The 17,812-nt window shown below is 39.0% G+C and overlaps 2 pseudogenes; both read right to left on the bottom strand.

Annotated features, from left to right (window-relative positions):
- Nucleotides 1-12,440: 12,440 nt before the first annotated feature.
- Nucleotides 12,441-13,324, bottom strand: LOC102822349 (annotated as a pseudogene).
- A 365-nt stretch (nucleotides 13,325-13,689) lies between these two features.
- Nucleotides 13,690-17,812, bottom strand: part of LOC102821966 — a 29,913-nt pseudogene continuing 25,790 nt past the window's right edge.

Here is a 17,812-nt window from a genome sequence, read left to right as displayed (position 1 = left end):
GAAACCCTGTACAGGGTCGCTATGGGTCGGAACCGACTCGACGGCACTTCACAACAACAACATATTCACTTTAACTATAGTGAATTCCTCCCTCTGTCTCTTGCTACCTTTATCTTTCCTCTGCTAACCTCCCTTTTGTTATATATTGCCTGCCCTGTCACCCATGTTAACATATGTCTACCCTCTACCCCAAAGTCCTGGTGTGGCGCTGTGGATTAATGCGCTAGACTGCAAAGTCATTTGAACTGCAAGGTCGGCGGTTCAAGCTCACCAGCCACTACTCACTATACATGGTTGTTATTGGTCGGAATCAACTTGATGGCACTTAACAACAACAATAACCCTCTAGCCTATGAAAACATTTCCCTCACCCCTTCCCTCCATAACAATCGTAGATTGTTTCTTTTATCAAGAAAACATTTTCTTAACTTTTTACAACACTGTTGCTGTTAAGTGCCATTGAGTTGGTTCCAACTCATAGCAACCCTATATAGGGTTTCTGAGGAGTAGCTGGTGAGTTTGAACCATCGTCCTTATGATACAAATGACCTTGCAGTCCAGTGCTTTATCCCACATTGCCACACTAGAACTCCTTTACAATACTGATCTGATACTGTATTTGTCTTTTTGTGATTGACTAATTTCTCTCAGCATAATGTCCTCCAGGTTCATCCATGTTGTCAGGTGTTTCGCATATTCAAAGTTATTTTTCAAAATTGTATAGAATTCCATTGTGTGACTGTACCAAAGTTTACTTAATCATTCTTCTGTTAATGAGCATTTAGGTTGTCTCAATCTTTTTGATATGTTTCTTGTAGACAGCATATGGAAGGATCCTGTTTTTTTTATCCATTCTGCACTCTATGTCTCTTGACTAGTGTATTTAATCTATTTTCATTCAGTGTAATTATAAAAAGGTATGAATTGATTGCTGTCATTTTGTTGTGTGTGTTTGGTGCTGCTGGTTTCTTTGTTCCACATAGTTTTCTGGGATTAGTTCATTTTGTTTGCGGGTTTTCTTTTTGCTTTCATTTCTGTTGTGTTAATGTTTGCTAAATCTTTCTGATTTTTCTCTTCTTTTATTTTGATGTGCAGGTATACTAATTTTCTTTGAGGCTACCTGTAATTTATTAATTATTTTTCCTGCTTTAAACAGTTTGTTTATCTTGTAATTTACTTACTTCCTTGCCTTTTGGAAGCTCTGCATCAACACTATTCTCTCTTTTTGCTTTATAGTTGATTTCATTATAAATTTATATCTCTGGTTCCTTTATTTTCAGTCTTGCAGCATTGTTTTAGTTCTATATCTGGATTGAGTCCTGCATGGTATTGCAATGCATGATAATCTCAGGCTGTTGTCTGCTGTTGTAGGTTTTCAGTTCAAAGAACACACCTTATCATTTTTTGTAAGTTGGTCTGGTCATTACAAATTACTTTAATTTCTGTTTATCAGGAAATGCCCTAATTTTGCTGTAGTATTTGAGGGACAGCTTTGTTTTGTATATGATTGTTAGTGGGCAATTTATTTCTTTCAGAATTTTTTTATATTACCTTCTTGCCTGAATGGTTTCTGCTGAGAAATCAGAGATTATTCTTATTGCTTCTCCTTTGCAGGTAAGTTTTCATTTTTCACGAGCTGCTCTCAGGATGTTTTTCCTTGTCTTTAGTTTTGTAAATTATGATATGTTTTGGTGATTTAAAAAAGTTTTTATTGTAAATTGAGTGATAGTTTACATGAGAGAACATTAGCTTTACACTCATCCTATTATATTTCATTTCATTGCAATGATTACAATCCCCTCCATGCACCATCATTTAACAGTATTTGCTTTTATTCCCTCTGTTTTTTTTTTTTTTTTTTTTTTTTTTTTTATGTACACCAAAACACTCAGGAATATATAATCATTCAAACAAACAAGCTTGCCCCCCTGGACGCCAGCACACAGCCCCTCTCCCTCCTTGAGTCTGGAGTCCACAGCCACTCCCTCTCTCCACATCATCATCACTGCCTTCATCTTTGGGGTCACTGCATCTCTGAAGGTTGCACACTCTGCTCCTACTCTTCTTCCTTTATGGTCCCAGGGTCCTCCACTCCTGGACTGCAAGATCAACCACTCCCCTCTTTTTGTTGCAAAACGTCTATCTTTATGTTTGCAACAATCACAATCACTCCTGATGACAATTACTCACTAGTGAACCACAAGAGTCTTATCCCCATCTTGTTTCACTAGCCCCATCTAGACAGGTTGAAAACCACTCAATGAAGAGTCTATCTTTCCCCACACCCTCTGAAACTAAACTCCCTCTTGAAAACTTGTAAGCCAGTCTTGGTGAATTTCTTTTGGGATATTTCCTTTTTGGGGTTCATTTAGCTTCTTGTATGCTCATCTTCTCACCTTTCATGATGTTAGGGAAGTTTTTTCCCAACAACTCTTCAACAGTTTTCCTTTCTGCTTCGTATTGTCTCTGCCTCTTATGGAATTCTGATTACCCATAAGGCATTCCTCTTCATGGTATCCTATATAACTCTTAGGCTTTCTTCAGAATTTCTCATTATTTTTTCTGATTATTCTTCTAGCATACTAGAATTGAGAGACCAATCCTCAAACTCATCAATTTTGGGCCTGCACTGCCTCAAATCCACTCCCTTGCCTCTCCAATGCATTGTCCATTTTCCAAATCCCAGCATCAATCCTCTGGACTTCCAACTGAAAGCCCTGCCCCATTTCCAAACTTGCACTCATCCTGTCTGCTTGTTTCTTGCAGCAGCCTCCTGAAGTTATCCAAAGTTCCCTCTGTGCTCTCCTTGACCCCCTGTCGATCCCTCAAAGACACCCATACATTACTCCCCCGAATTCTCCCTCAGACAGTTCCAACACTCCTTCCTCCTCAGAAATGCCCTTTGGCTCTGCATCCTCACACCTACTTAAGTGAGCCCAAGCTTCCATAGCTACATTTACTTAATGACTGTATAGTGATGATTCTTAGGCTCTCACCAACTGTCTCCTGTGGGTGTAGTTAGATAATGGAAACATGTACTCTCTTCTCGTTTGCTGCTTGTGTACCTCAGTTTAGGGTAGGTTTGCTGATGTTGTCTGCTGTCTATCACTGATCAAGAAATATAGGAGCTGGTATTGACTCTTGCCCAGTGGGTGGAGCTAAAGAGTGTATGGTTGTGGCTGTACTGTATGGGCAGAATTGCTGTATCCTGTCCAGTGGGAAAGAGAAAACCCCTCTTCCCACCCCCCAACACAAGAAAACAAAATGGAATAAACAAACAAGGAACCAACAATGAAAAGAGAAAATAATAACGAGGAAAAAAACCAAAAAACAAAACAGGCAGCAATCAGAAAAAAAAGAATATAATAACCACAAGGACAAAACAGGGACAGGAAAATGGAGTTTTAAAAGAGAAAAAATAAAAGGAAGAAATAATAAAAAGTTAGAAAAACCATTGAGAAGGAAGATGAAAACAGAATAGAGAGTAGTAAAGAAAGATCATGGAGGGGTGGGGAGAGGACAGAAAGGGGAAATGAGAACCCTAAGAAAAGAAGGAAAAACAAAAGTGGAAATAGATGGTATAAAATTCATGAGAATGGAAAGAGAAGAAGGAAGAGAAAGAAAGAACAAACAAAAACAATGAAACAACAAAAGGAGAAACCCAAACAACAGGCAAAAAAAAAAAAAAAAAAAAAAAATCAGTACTAGACCCAGAAAGGAGAATATTCTGGGGGACTCCTGCTAGTTAAGGAGCTCACAAGGTAGGTGTGGGAGGGATGTTACAGTAGAATTTCTGGCCCTAGATGGAGTTCCTATTGGCCTCGGTGTTAACTATGTTCAGGGATACAATCTGGCAGTAGTTCCATGAAGGCCCTTGATGGAGCTGATTTCAGTGTCTCTTAGGACCACTGTTTAAATGCTGGTGTGGTGACTCTGTGGGTCCTATAGGTCTATAGCCAAGTGCATCTGAATGCAGGCACACTAGCAGCACAGCAAAGTGATACAGCTGGCCCCCACCTCACACTGGTGTGGTTCTCAACCACATGACTTCCAGCCACTGATGGTGGCTGAAGGTGACAGCTGGTTACCAGAGGAGTATGGTAAAAAATAAGTATTGCATCTTTTCCATTGTCTGTGTGAATCTGCTCAGCCAGGCCAGCTCCTGTTGCCAATGTTGCTCACAAAGGTTCAAGATGGTTGTGCCATGTCTGGTCTGCCATTTGCCAGTCAGTCTTCCTTTCTTGCTGTCCCTCCTAAGCTTCCCTTCCCAGCAAGTTCTCAATCCACTTTTCTAACCTTTCTTCTGAAGTTCTGGGTTCTTGAATTTTCATCTGTGCTTGTTTCATTTGATCTCTCATATCTTTGTTGTAGAGGGTTCATGTAGTACATTTGCCTATTTCACCATCTTTCCGGAAGTCCTCTTTCTTAAGCTGGTATTTGGTTTAAAGTCAGTTTTGTCAGACATAAATATTGCCATGTCTCCTTGTTTTTGATTGCTGTTAGCTTGATATATTTTTTCCATCCTTTGATTTTCAGTCTATTTTTGTCTTTGTTTATAAGCTGTGTCTCATAGCTAGCATATTGAAGTATCCTCTTTCTTTATCCATTCTGCTACTCTCTGTTTCTTGATTAGTGCATTTAATCCATTTTTATTTAGTGCCGAATCCACGGCACATTATAACAACAACAACAATTATCAATAGGTATAAATTGATTGTGGTCATTTTGCTATGGGTGTGTTTTTTGGGTGTTATGTTGCTAGCTTTTTTGTTCCATATAATTTCTATGCTGAGTTTATTTTGTTTGTAGATTTTCTTTTCAGTTTTTTTCATTGCTGTTGTATTAATGTTTACTAAAATTTTCTGATTTTCCTCTTTTTAATTTAATTTCTTTAAAACAACAAAGATACAGTTTTTTAAAACAATGAAAATAATGTTCAGGGGATAAAGTATTCACATTGGTATTTTTTCCCTGTTGTCAGATTTATAACAGAAAGGCAGTTGAATATCAAAATAACATGATGGCAATGAGCTAAGATAGGCTGAATAAATCACCAAAGGAGTTACTGGGACTGGAAATATAGGACATCTGATGACTGATACTACTTTTTATTTTGGGAGCCAGTCTCACTTTGCATATCTGTTTTGATCCTCTACTCACAGCCTTAATACTTGAATTCAGACAGCAATCTGATTTCTACAATTTTAAAGTGGGGATGGGGTCGGTAAGAAACTTACTGTAAAAGTTATTAAACAGACTAATTAACATTACTTTCAAAAATCTCATATGCATGTGAAAGTTGGACAGTGAATAAGGAAGACCATAGAAGAACTGATGCATTTGAATTATGGTGTTGGAGAAGAATATTGAAAGTTCCATGGACTGCCAAAAGAACTAACAGATCTGTGTTGGAAAAAGTACAGACAGTGTTCCTTGGAAGCTAGGATGGTCAGATTTTGTCTCTTGCACTTCGGACATATTATCAAGGGGGACTGGTACCTGGAGAAGGATATCATGCTTGGTAGAGTGAAGGGTCATACAAAAAGAGGAAGGCCCCGAATGAGATGGATTGACACAGTGGCAGCAGCAACAGGATCAGGCATAGCAACAATTGTGAGTTTGGCTCACGCCTGGGCAATGTTTCATTCTGTTGTGCATAGGGTCACTATGAGTCATTATCGACTCGATGGCACTTAACAACAACAGCAATTAACATTAGTGAAAATTCTATTCAAACATGTCTTCTTTCCCTGAAAGTAAATTTATTTGAGACACTAGGATTAAAGTAGTTTGGTAAGTACCTAAAGGGCAGGAAGGATGGGCTAGAGGATGCCAATACCATCACCATTTGTACGCACAATAGGACACCCTTCCCCTGGCTTCAACTGGCAAAACTGCCAGTTTCTCTCCCTGATCATTGTGACTACAAAGCATGTTCCTTTCCTTTGGTATGTTATAGGCTCAAAACACTTCAACTTTGACTTTTAGAATAATATCTGATATAGGGGAGAAAGGAGATCCTATCTTCAAAGATATAAATATACACATTTTTTATTAAATCTTGTTGTTAGTAAGTGCCATAGAGTTTTCAAGGAATAGATGGTGGGTTTTAACCACCAATCTTGCATTTAGCAGTCCAGTGCTTATCCTATAGCACCACAAGAGTAAATATAAGAGAAAGACAAATATAGATCACCTGGGTGAGAGAAATCATAGGCACCATGATGAATTTCCAAAGTTCTATCTCTGCATGATGACCTTTTATAGTACACAAAGAACAAAGGAATACTTCCCACATCTATGACTGGTGGCAACAACCATGCGCCACATGCACGCTGAGCCTACAGAAAGCAGGGAAGGAACATCACAACCAGGTGACCATTAAGGGAATGTTTCCAGGAATGTTCTTGTGAGGGAAGTGGCTCAAAATCAACTTTTAAATATACTTTGTTTGTAACGCTGGTAGTTCAGCTGTCAGAGATGCATGAAGTACTCAAGAAAAATTGGCATCTGAACACTTAAATGTATACACAAAATGGACTTAAACCCTGCTAAGCTAGTCGTTCGGAGTCCTGGTGTGGTGCTATGGGCTAATTCATCAGACTGCAAAGTAGGTTGAACTGCAAGATTGGTGTTTCAAGCCCACCAGCTGTTCCTTGGAAACCCTATACAGGGTCGCTATGGGTCGGAATTGACTCGATGGCACTTAACAACAACAACAACAAGTTAGTTGTTCGGAGTCCTGGTGTAGCGCTGTGGGTTAATGTGCCAGACTGCAAAGCTGTTTGAACTGCAATATTGGCAGTTCAAGCTCACCAGTTGCTCCTTAGAAACCCTATACAGGGTCTCTATGGGTCAGAACTGACTCAATGGCACTTAGCAACACCAAGCTAGTCGTTCACAGGCAAAAAGGCCTTCAGATTTCATGCTCTACAGCAATCACATTCTGTCAAGGTCCTGGTCTGGTATAATCTCATCTATAATTTAATCATAGGGGAATTAGAGAAAAAAAAAGTTACTGAGTTGACAAGGGTTAACATCAACCCCATGTATATCAGAGTAGAACTGTGCTTCATATGGGTTCAATGACTGATTTTTTTGAAGTAGAACACCAAGCCTTTCTTCTGAGCCTCTTTTTTTATTTTTATGTGAAGGTATATTAATTTTCTTTGAGGTTATCCTATAATTTATTAAAATTTCCTCCCTGTTTAAAGCAGTCTCTTTTATCTTGGAATTTATTTGACTTCCTCACCATTTGAAAGTTCTGAATCTACACTATTCCCTCTTTTTGCTTTGTGGTTGACTTCGTTATAAATTGAAATCTCTGAATCCCTATTGTTTTGTGTTGTTCTTAAGTGCCTTTGAGTCGGTTCCGACCCAAAGCGACCCTGTATAGGGTTTCTGAGGAGTGACTGGTGAGCTTGAACCACCGACCTTGCAGTTCAAATGGCTTTGCAGTCTGGTACATTTAGATTTAGTCTATTTTAGATAACTTTTATATCTGAATTGCAGGGTCTGAACACCAAGATCAGCAGTTAACAACAATGACAATATCTGAATTGGGGTTCCTGGTGTGGCATTATGGAATAAGCACTCGACTGCAAGGTCGGTTTGAACTGCAAGGTCGGCAGTTCAAACTCACCAGCCGCTCCTCAGGAACTGTATTTAGGGTTGCTATGAGTTGGGCCAAACTCGACGGCACTTAACAACTACACCAACAATATCTGGATTGAGTTCTGAGTGGTGTTGTCATGCATGTCAGTCCCAGGTTGTTGTTTGCTGTTGGTTATCAGTCCAAAGAACATTCTTTAGTATTTTTTGTAAGTTGTCTTGTTATAACAAATTCCTTCGATTTCTGTTTATCTGAAAATGTTCTAATTTCACCATTGTATTGGATGGTGAATCATATAATTCTTGGTTGGCATTTTTTTTTTTTTTTCAGAGTTTTGTGTCATCCCACTGTTTTCTTTTTTGCTGAGCAATCAGAGCTTAGTCTTACTGATTCTCCTTTGTAGGTAACTTTTTGTATTTCCCGAGCTGCTCTCAGGAATTTTTCTTTGTCTTTGGTTTTGGAAATTTGACTATGATATGTTTTGGTTATTTTCTTTTGGGGTCTATCCTGTTTGAATTTTGTTTGGCTTTTTGTTTCGTCTTTCATGATGATGTTAGAAAAAGGTACAACCATGATGGAGAAAGAATAGAGACTGGACAAACAATTCTCTTGCAAAAGCACAGATCTTGTAAAGCACAGATGAGACAGTAAATGAAACTTAGCAAAACACTTATTTTTAGTGAATAATATGAATTGTGATGTCCCCTTGAGCTTGCAAAATCTGACAGATGCAGAAGCCAATAAACCACAAACCCTACTCCCAGCAGTGGAAAATAACTAGCACATGGAGCAGGCACAATAACAACTTATTTGGCCAGCTGTTAACCTCAATATGGTGCATCAGGGCCAGACCTGGGTCTCGAACCAGGGTGATGCGCACGCGTAAGCATTTATGTCATGTATCCCAGACACCTTCACAACAGAATCTACCTTGAAATCTTACACTCCATCTTGGCTATTAAGTGAGCATACAACCAGAGAAATGAGGAGCTAGGAAGCAACACTAAAACCCACAAGATATTGTCAACAATTCCAGGAACCTGCATGGTTCCCTGTCTTTAGCTCTATAAAACCCCCAAAGCCTGTGAGCTCAGGGAGATATTGCTATATGCAACATATCTCCCCTGAAGATTCTTTTTCTTAAATGAACTCTTGCTGTTTCACTTCATGACTTTCTAGTCTTTTGTAACTTGTCCCCAGTAACAATGTTGTTGTTGTTAAGTGCTGTTGAGCTGCTTTTGACCCATAGCGACCCTATGTAGAGTTTCTGAGGAACAGTCCAGTGCATTTACCCACAGCGCCACACCAGAAATCCAATTAAAATGTTGTTGTTGTTAAGTGCTGTCGAGTCAATTCCAACCCATGTTGTTGTTGTTAAGTGCCTTCGAGTCGGTTCCGACCCATAGCAACTCTGTACAGGGTTTCCGAGGGTGTAAATCCTTACGAGTAGAAAGCCTCATCTTTCTCCCGCGGAGCAGCTGGTAGTTTCGAACTGCTGACCTTAAGGTTCGCAGCCCGATTCATAACCACTACGCTACCAGAGCTCCTTATTCCAACCCATAGCAACCCTATATAGGGTTTCTGATAAGCAGCTGGTGAGCTTGAACTGCCGACCTTGCAGTTCAAATGGCTTTGCAGTCTGGCACATTAACCCACAGTGCCACACCAGGATTATTCGAGCAACTTTTTGACAATTTTCTCCATGCTTTTTATTGTCTCTTCCTGTTCTGGAATTCCAACCACCTCCTCTTCATGGCGTCTGACATAAATCTCATGCTTTCTTCTGATTTTTAAATTCTTTTTTCTTATTATTCCTCAAATTTACTAGTATTGAGAAATTTATCTTCAAGATCACTAATTTGAGCTTTCATTGATTCAGTTTTACTCTTTTGCCCTTTCAATGTATTGGCCATTTCTGAGATCTAAATATTAATCTTCTGGATTTCTATTTGCAGGTTTTGTATTGCTTCAAAATTTGCATTTATTTTGTCTGTTTGTTCTTATAGCATTTTCCTAAATTCTTCTACAGCTTTTTTTCTGTGCTTTCTTTGCTTTCTTTGATCTTTCTGTCAACCCATTGAAGGTACCTGAATGTCATTCTTTTAAATTCTTTCTCAAGTTGTTCAGAAATGTTTTCTGGGTCTGCATTTTGGCAATTTGCTTGAGCCACTCTCGTTTCTTTGTGTGAGCTAAACTTGTCTATTGTCTATGATACATTGTGGTGTAGTTGTATTTGTATTTAATTGATGATTGTATGTTGGTGTGTTCTTAGGCTCTTACCAACTGTCTCTAGGTGGGTGTGATTAGAGAATGGAATCATGTGCACTGTTTTCTGTTCTTGCAGCTCAGTTCAGGGTGGGTTTGGTTGGTGTTAGCTGATGATATAGGAGCTCGTATTGGCTCTTGTCCAGGGGATGGAGCTGAAGAGGGTACAGTTGTGGCTGAGCTGTATGAGCTTGATTGTTGTTTCTCATCAGGTGGGGCAACAGGAGAAAACACACAAAGGAAAACAAAATAGAACAAACAAACAAGCAGAGTGAAAACAGAGTGTAATAAAGGAGAAAAAAATAAACAGAGTGTAATAAAGGAGAAAAAAATAAACAAAAAGGAGCAGCAACAAGAAGAAAATCATATAATAACTAAATAGAGAAAGGAGTGACAGAAGACTTCCAGCAAGATGGTGGATTAGGCAGGTGCACTAGATACAAGAGACCAAATCAAGCAGACAAAGATGAAAATCCTGGACCCTGAACTTCAGAGGAAAGGTAAGAGAGATAAACTGAGTGCTTGCTGGTAGGAGTAGTTGAATAGAGATGGTGAGAGAAGGAGACTGGTGAATGGCTGTCCTGATGTGGCATGACTATCTTGAACTTTTGTGAGCAACTTTGACAACAGACGGCAAACTGGCAGAGTAGAGTCACACAGGTGGCAGGAAAGGTGCGATTCTTTCTTTTCCCCCATGCTCCCCAGGTGACCAGAGTTGTGGCCAACTCCCATCCTCATCCAGCCCCTGTGCAGATTATCTCTCTGGGAGTTCAGAGTGATGCAGTTAGGAAGCCACGCAGAGTGTGAGGTGGGGGCTGGCAGTGCCATATTAGCACCTGGATTCAGGTGGCCTTGGCTCCAGACTTACAAAACCTGCAGAGACACCTCACCAGCATTTAACCAATCATCCTGTATCCAGCCACCCTGACACTGAAACCAGCTCCATCAAAGGTCTCAGAAAACTAGTTACGAAATGAAAGCCCTGAACATAGATAACACCAAGGCTGATAGGAACTCTGTTGTCACATCCCTCCAACTTGTGAGATCCTTGGCTTACTGGAGCAGCCCCACCTCTCCCACCGAGTTCTTTCCTTTGTGGATCCAACAGCTATACTAGGTTTTTTTGTTTTTATTTTCAGGTTTTTTGTTTTTTTCCATTTTGTTGTTTAATTGTTTTAGTTTGTTTAATTTTTCCCCTAAGGAGCTCTGGTAGCATAGTGGTTACGAGTTGGGCTTCTGATCTCAAGGTCAGCAGTTCAAAACTACCAGCTGTTTTGTGGGTGAAAGATAAGGGTTCCTGCTCCCGTAAAGATTTACAGCCTTGGAAACCCTATACAGGGTCACTATGAGTTGGAACAGACTCCACAGCACATAACCACCACCACCACCACCACCATTCTTTCTTCTCTATCGAATTCCTTGAATTTTATACTTTTAATCTCTGCTGTTGTTTTTCCTTCTTTTCTTCTGCTTCTCATTTCCCCTCTTCTTCTTTTCTCTTTTGATCTTTCTTTGTTACTCTCTACTCTCTTTCTCTTTTCATCTTCCCTCTCCCTGGTTTTTCTAAGTGCTTTAAAAAAAAAATGATTTGTCTCATTTTTCTCTTCTATAGCTCCATTTTCTTTTCTTTTTTATTCTTAAGGATTTAAAAAAATTTTCATCCTTTTATTATCTCTCTTGTTTTTCTCTTCTATAGCTCCATTTTCCTATCTCCTCCCCTGCCTTTTTTAGCTACATCAGAAAATCTTTATTCCATGAGTCAAGGCCAATAATTGTTCTTCCTAACCATACAGAGACTAATATAATGAGCCATACCACCAGCAAATCCCATTGCCAAATGCTGACATTTTTTCAATCTTAAAAATTTCATAAATTCAGAGAAGTTGTTGTTATTGTTGTTGTCAGGTGCCATCGAGTCAGAACCGACTCATAGCGATCCCATGCAGAATGAATTAATGTCCGATCCTTGTCCAAACTCACTACCGCTGCCACACTTGACACCATCAATGATGCCACTTGGCCGATCCATCTTGTTGGGGGTCTTCCTCTTTTTCTCTGACCCTCCATCTTACCCAGCATGACATCCTTCTCCAGTGACTGTTCCCTCCTGACAGTATGTCCAAAGTATAAGAGACGAAGCTTAGCAATCCTGGCCTTCAAGGAGCACTCTGGCTGCACTTCTTCCAAAACAGATCTATTGGTTCAGAGAAGTTAGAACCTTAAAAATTCAATTATTCAAATTTACAAAAATAAATACCACTCTGACACTCAAAGGACATCTTCACTTTAAGGCTTTTGTCATGAATCTGAATCTTTATTGTTCTGAAATAAATGTTATAAACATAACTCAAAACAAAACTTCAATATTCAGTCTCAGAAGAGGTGTGTGGCTCAATGCCCATCACATGTAACAAGAAATTTTCCTTTAAAAAAAGGAAAGAAAGTACTATAAGGAGTCTTTCATATGAATGAAAATGCACCCTTAGGATTTTCCCCCTTCATCTTATTAGTTTGTATACACATGGGAATCAAAAGGTTTGCATTTTCTTCACAATAGTTATTGTTATGATGCTTGATGGACTTTTTGCCACTCAGAAAATTTTGTCAAGAAGCATCATCTTCATCGTAGTTACTAAGATCAGCGTGGACCATTCTGCTGAATTCTAATACATTGTACCACTCATCTTTGTTCATAACATGATACTTTGATTGCTCCAGGTACTGGTAAGATACTGAAAACAGTGGCCATGTCATCCCAAGCAGAAGAGCTAACATAGATTTAGCAGTATCAATATTAAGGCTTCTCTAATCTTTATCCCTTACAAAAATAAGAAATATCTGTAGATATTCTTAAATGACGAAATAACATTCAATTGTGAGCACAAAAAGTCAAATTTGTTCTGTAAGTTTTCTATGCAGTCACACTGTAACAAAGTCATCCCTTTTAACCATTCTTCCTTGGTAAAAAATCCAATGCTTTCAACCTCCAATTTCCATGGTAAAACTAACAGAATATTTTCAGGTTTAACACCAATGTCTTCACAAAACTTTTCCACTCCTTCTGGCCCTACAACTTCATCAGGACCTGCATACTCATAAAACCAAGACAGGCACTTCTTGCTCAAAAAATGTTCTTTTCCACTTACTAGTTTAGCAGGAGGTTAGGATCTGCAATAACTGGAGATTTTACACTTCTTGAGGCTTCTGTCTCTTCTTGTTCACTGGCATTTTCCACCCTCCCTGGCAGGGCAGGCTGGGGAGCCTGGGAAGGGGATCACAGTCCCTTGCGGGCCCTTCAGCATTGGCACATGTTTCCCAGAAACAGCAGTAGGTGGAGAAGCAGAGTCTACAGCTGGCACCAGCATGTCACAGTCCACCTGTCACTCACTGCCAGGTCTCCTGGTCCTTATCCGCCTGGGACAGTGGTGGCTCCTTGCCGGTAGACATTGTCCTATCCCTTTTTTGTCTTTATAGTTACTATATTTATTTTTCTACTTGTTGCCTATTTTTATTTATTTTTTCTCTTTATTATTTTCTATTCGCGTTGTTGGTTCATGGTTTGTTTATTCTCTTTTGTTTTCTTAAGTGTGTATAGTGGAGGATTTTTCTCTTTTCCATTCAACAGGAGACAGAAACCGTACCCATACAGCCTAGCAACAATCATACCCTCTGTAGCTCCACCCACTGGGCAAGAACTAGTACCAGCTCCTATACCACCTCATCAATGATAGACAGTAGTTAACACCAGCCAAACCCACACTAAACTGTGGTGCATGAACAGTGAATGATAATTGTGTACATGCTTCTATTCTCTAACTACAACCACAGGAGACAGTTGGTGAGAGCCTAAGAACACACAAACATACAACCATCAATTAAATACAAATGCAACAATCCCCCAATGCCCCAGAGACAACAGATTATTTTAGCCCACATGAAGAAATATGTGAGAATGCTCAAACAAATTTCAAATATGTAGAGACAAAAAAATATTTCTGAGGATGAAAAGGTAATGGAACTAACTGAAAAAGAATTCACAAGAATGATATTTAGGTACTTCAAAAGATTGAGACAAAGGTTGAGGTAAGCAAGGAGAACACAGAAAAAAATGTAGAACAATTCAAGAAAACACTACAAGAACAAACACAGATAAATGCAAATTTTGAAACAATGCAAAACCTGCAATTAGAAATCCTGAAGATTAATACTAAAATCTTAGAAATTGACAATACATTGAAAGAGCAGAGGAGTAGATTTGAAGCAATGGAGCCCTGAATTAATGACCTTAAAGGTAAATCTCTCAATACTGCTGTTGTTAAGTGCCTGTTGAGTCAGTTCCAATTCATAGCAAACCTGTATATGGTTTCCTAGGAGTGGCTGGTGAATTTGAACTGCTGACCTTGCGTTTCAAACCGACTTTGCAGCCCGGTGTATTAACCCACAGTTCCACACCAGGGCTCCATATCAGTATACTAGAAAAATAATCAGAAAGAAGAATGAAAAAAATATGAAGAAAACCTAAGAGTTATGTGGGACACCATGAAGAGGAACACCATGATAGAAATTCCAGAACAGGAAGAGACAATAAAAAGCACAGAGAAAATTGTCCAAGTGTTGTTGGAAGAAAACTTCATTAACATCATGAAAAAAGAGAAGATAAGCCTTCAAGAAGCTGAATAAACCCCAAACATGACAGACCCCAAAAGAAAATCACCAAGACATATCATAATCAAACTCTCCAAAACCAAAGACAAGGAAAGACTCCTGAGAGCAGTTTTGAAAAACAAAAATTTCCTATAAGGAGAACCAATAAGACTAACCACTGTTTTTCAGATGAAATCATGCAGGCAAGGAACACAATTGGATGACATATACAAAACTCTGAAAAAAAAAATGCCAACCAAGAATCATAAACTCAGCAAAGCTGCCCCTCAAATATGGTGGTAAAATTAGGATGTTTCATGATAAACAGAAATTAAAGGAATTTGTAATGACCAGACCAACTTTATGTAAAATGCTAAAGGGTGTTCTTTGGACAGAGAACCAACAATAGCAGACAACAACCAGAGATTACCATACATGACAACACCACCCAGAACTCAATTCAGATTATATAACTAATTGAAGTAAAACAAACCCAGAAGACTGAAAATAGGGAACCAGAGATATCACTTTATAAAGAAGTCAGCTACAAAGCAAAAAAGGCAATAGTGTATATATAGAACTTTCAAAAGGCAAGGAAGTCAACTAGATTTCAAAATAGTAAAAAATATTAACAAATAACAGGATAACCTTAGAGAAAACAAATAGCTTGTACATCAAAATAAAAAAGAGGAAAATCAGAAAGATTTAGTAAATACAAATACAACAGAAATGAAAATGCAAAGAAAACCCACAAACAAAATTAACTTTGCACAGAAAACTATGTGGAACAAAGAAAACAACAGCGTCTCTCACACACACAAACACATACAGAAAAAATGACAGCAATTAATGCATACCTATCGATAATTACACTGAATGAAAATAGATTAAATGCCACAAGCCAAGAGGTAGAGAGAGCAGAATGGATAAGAAAACAAGATCCTTCAATAGGTGATCTACAAGAGACACATCAAAAAGATGGAGACAGCCTGAATGCCAATCAACAGAAGAACGGTTAACAAACTTTAGTACATACACACAATGGAATAGTACAAAATGTTGAAGAATAAACTATGAATCTGCAAAACACCTAATGACCTGGATAAACCTGGAGGACATAATGCTGAGTAAAATTAGTGAATCACAAAAGGACAAATATTGTATGATATCACTGTTTTGAAAAGTTAAGAAAAGTTTTTCTAGATAAAAGAAATAATCTATGATGATTACAGTGGGGAGGTGTGGAGAAGGGGAAGGGGAAAATATTAATGGGCCAAAGAGTAGACATATGTTAACATGGGTGATAACAGGCAATATACAACAAGAGGGAGTTAGCAGAGGAAAGATGAAGGTAGTGGGAGACACACTGAAGAATTCAATGTTAAAGTGAAAAGAAGTAAATAATATTAACTGTCAGTACATGCAAGTAATTGAAATCATTGTAATGAAGCAAAGTATATGATTTGTTGAATGTAAAACTAATGATCTGCTCCATAAACCTTCATTTAGTTCACAATAAAAAGTTAAAAATAAATCCCAAGCCAGAGAACAAACAAGATGGCAGATCAAATGGCAGTGCAGTGAGGAGCTCCATCAGCAACAACACAGAATACCAGACCAAGCAGGCTCAGGAGATGGTGCCAGAACCCTGAACCACATATAAAGGAATATTTAGAAGGTTGGAAGGCTTACAGCCAGGGGAATTCGTAGCAGAAGCAAGAAATCCATTGCTTTCTAATTCAAGATGCTCAGCTGCTCCTGAAGCCACCATCTTGGGAGAGATCGAGAGGGGGAAGGATCAGAGCAGCCATGGATGCCTGACAGAACTATGGAGATAAAGGTGTGAAAATTGTTTTCTTTTTCTTTTTTTGTATCTGATCATTGGTCTTTCGCTGTCTGCGCACCTCCATTCTGGTGACTAGAGGGGGTGACTGAGCAAGTGGACACCCCACCCCCGTCCCTGGAGGGTTCTACTATGCATGCACACAGATCTCCTTAAAATTAAAAATGACAGTTTCCATTTAAAATGGCCGCAGCTGGCCCTGAACTATTTATCACTAGGAAAAGGGCCTGAGTGGGGATTCTGGAGTGGGACAGGCAGATTTAAAAAGAAAAGGCCAAAAATTAAATCCTGAGTTATGTCACAATGACCAACAGTGGCATCACAAAATTTCTCAGCAAGAAGAGTGAAAAGGGAATACCATCTCCTGATCACATCTACCTGGAGACAATGAGAAAGCATAAAACAAAACAAAAAAAAAGCTGAACAAAAATACACATGCATCTAAGTTTTAAAACTACAGATAACTCTGGAATATGCCAAACAAAACAAAACAATACAAAAAATCAGAAACAGATGACCATATCAGCACATGTCCAGAAATGAGATAAAGTGACTGAGGCAAATGAGTTGGAAGTAGACTTACACTCCATACTGGAAGATGGGCAGGCTTTGGAAATGCCTGAGAAGGAATTCAGAAAAATGATTATAAAATGTATCAAAACCCTGTACAATGGATATGATCAAGACATTATACAACGGAGTTGAGAAAAATAAGAAAGAAGTCAGGAAAGCGCTACAGGAACAATCAAATAAAATAGATAAAGCATTGGAAACAATGTAAAACCTACAGAAAGAGGTCCAAACGATTATATAATAGAATATCAGAAAGGGCAAAGGAGTAGAATCGAAGAGACAGAAGACAGAACTAGTGAGCTAGAAGATAACTCCCTCAACATTACTAAGAAGAGCAAACAGAAAAAAAGGATAAAAAAATCTGAAGAAGGCCTAAGATTCATGTTGGACAACATGAAGAGGAATAACTTAAGAATTATCGGCATTCCGGAACAGGAAGTCCACAAGTCGACAGAGGAGATAGTTGAAGAGCTTCTGTGTGGGGAGTTCCTGCTCTCCACGGGGGTCATGGGACAAGAGCAAATACGCGGAATCATTGGGTGAAGAAATGAATGAATACAGTCAAAAGACTTTTCAACTTGCTGTGTTGTCCGGCTATGCTCTCCAGCTTCTGCCCTTGCTTCTGCTTTCTGCTCTATGCTGTCTGCCCTCTGCCTTCTCCCTCCTCCTCTCTGCTTCTTCTGCCACTTCTACTTCCTTCTGCCTCTACTGCCTTCTGCCTCCTGCCTCTTTCTGCCTCTACTCCTGCTCTCCATTTCCTCTTTCTCCTTTCTCTGCTAGTTCCTTCTGCCTTCTGATAGTTCTGCCAGCCCAGCTCAGCAAGTCTTTATTTTTTATACTTAAAATTACACAGTACATGCATTGACACTTTTATC

Source organism: Chrysochloris asiatica, unplaced genomic scaffold, assembly GCF_000296735.1.
Source record: "Chrysochloris asiatica unplaced genomic scaffold, ChrAsi1.0 scaffold00118, whole genome shotgun sequence".
NCBI lineage: Eukaryota > Metazoa > Chordata > Mammalia > Afrosoricida > Chrysochloridae > Chrysochloris > Chrysochloris asiatica.
The sequence above is the reverse complement of the archived record's forward strand: the minus strand, read 5'-3'. Positions and strand labels throughout refer to the sequence as shown.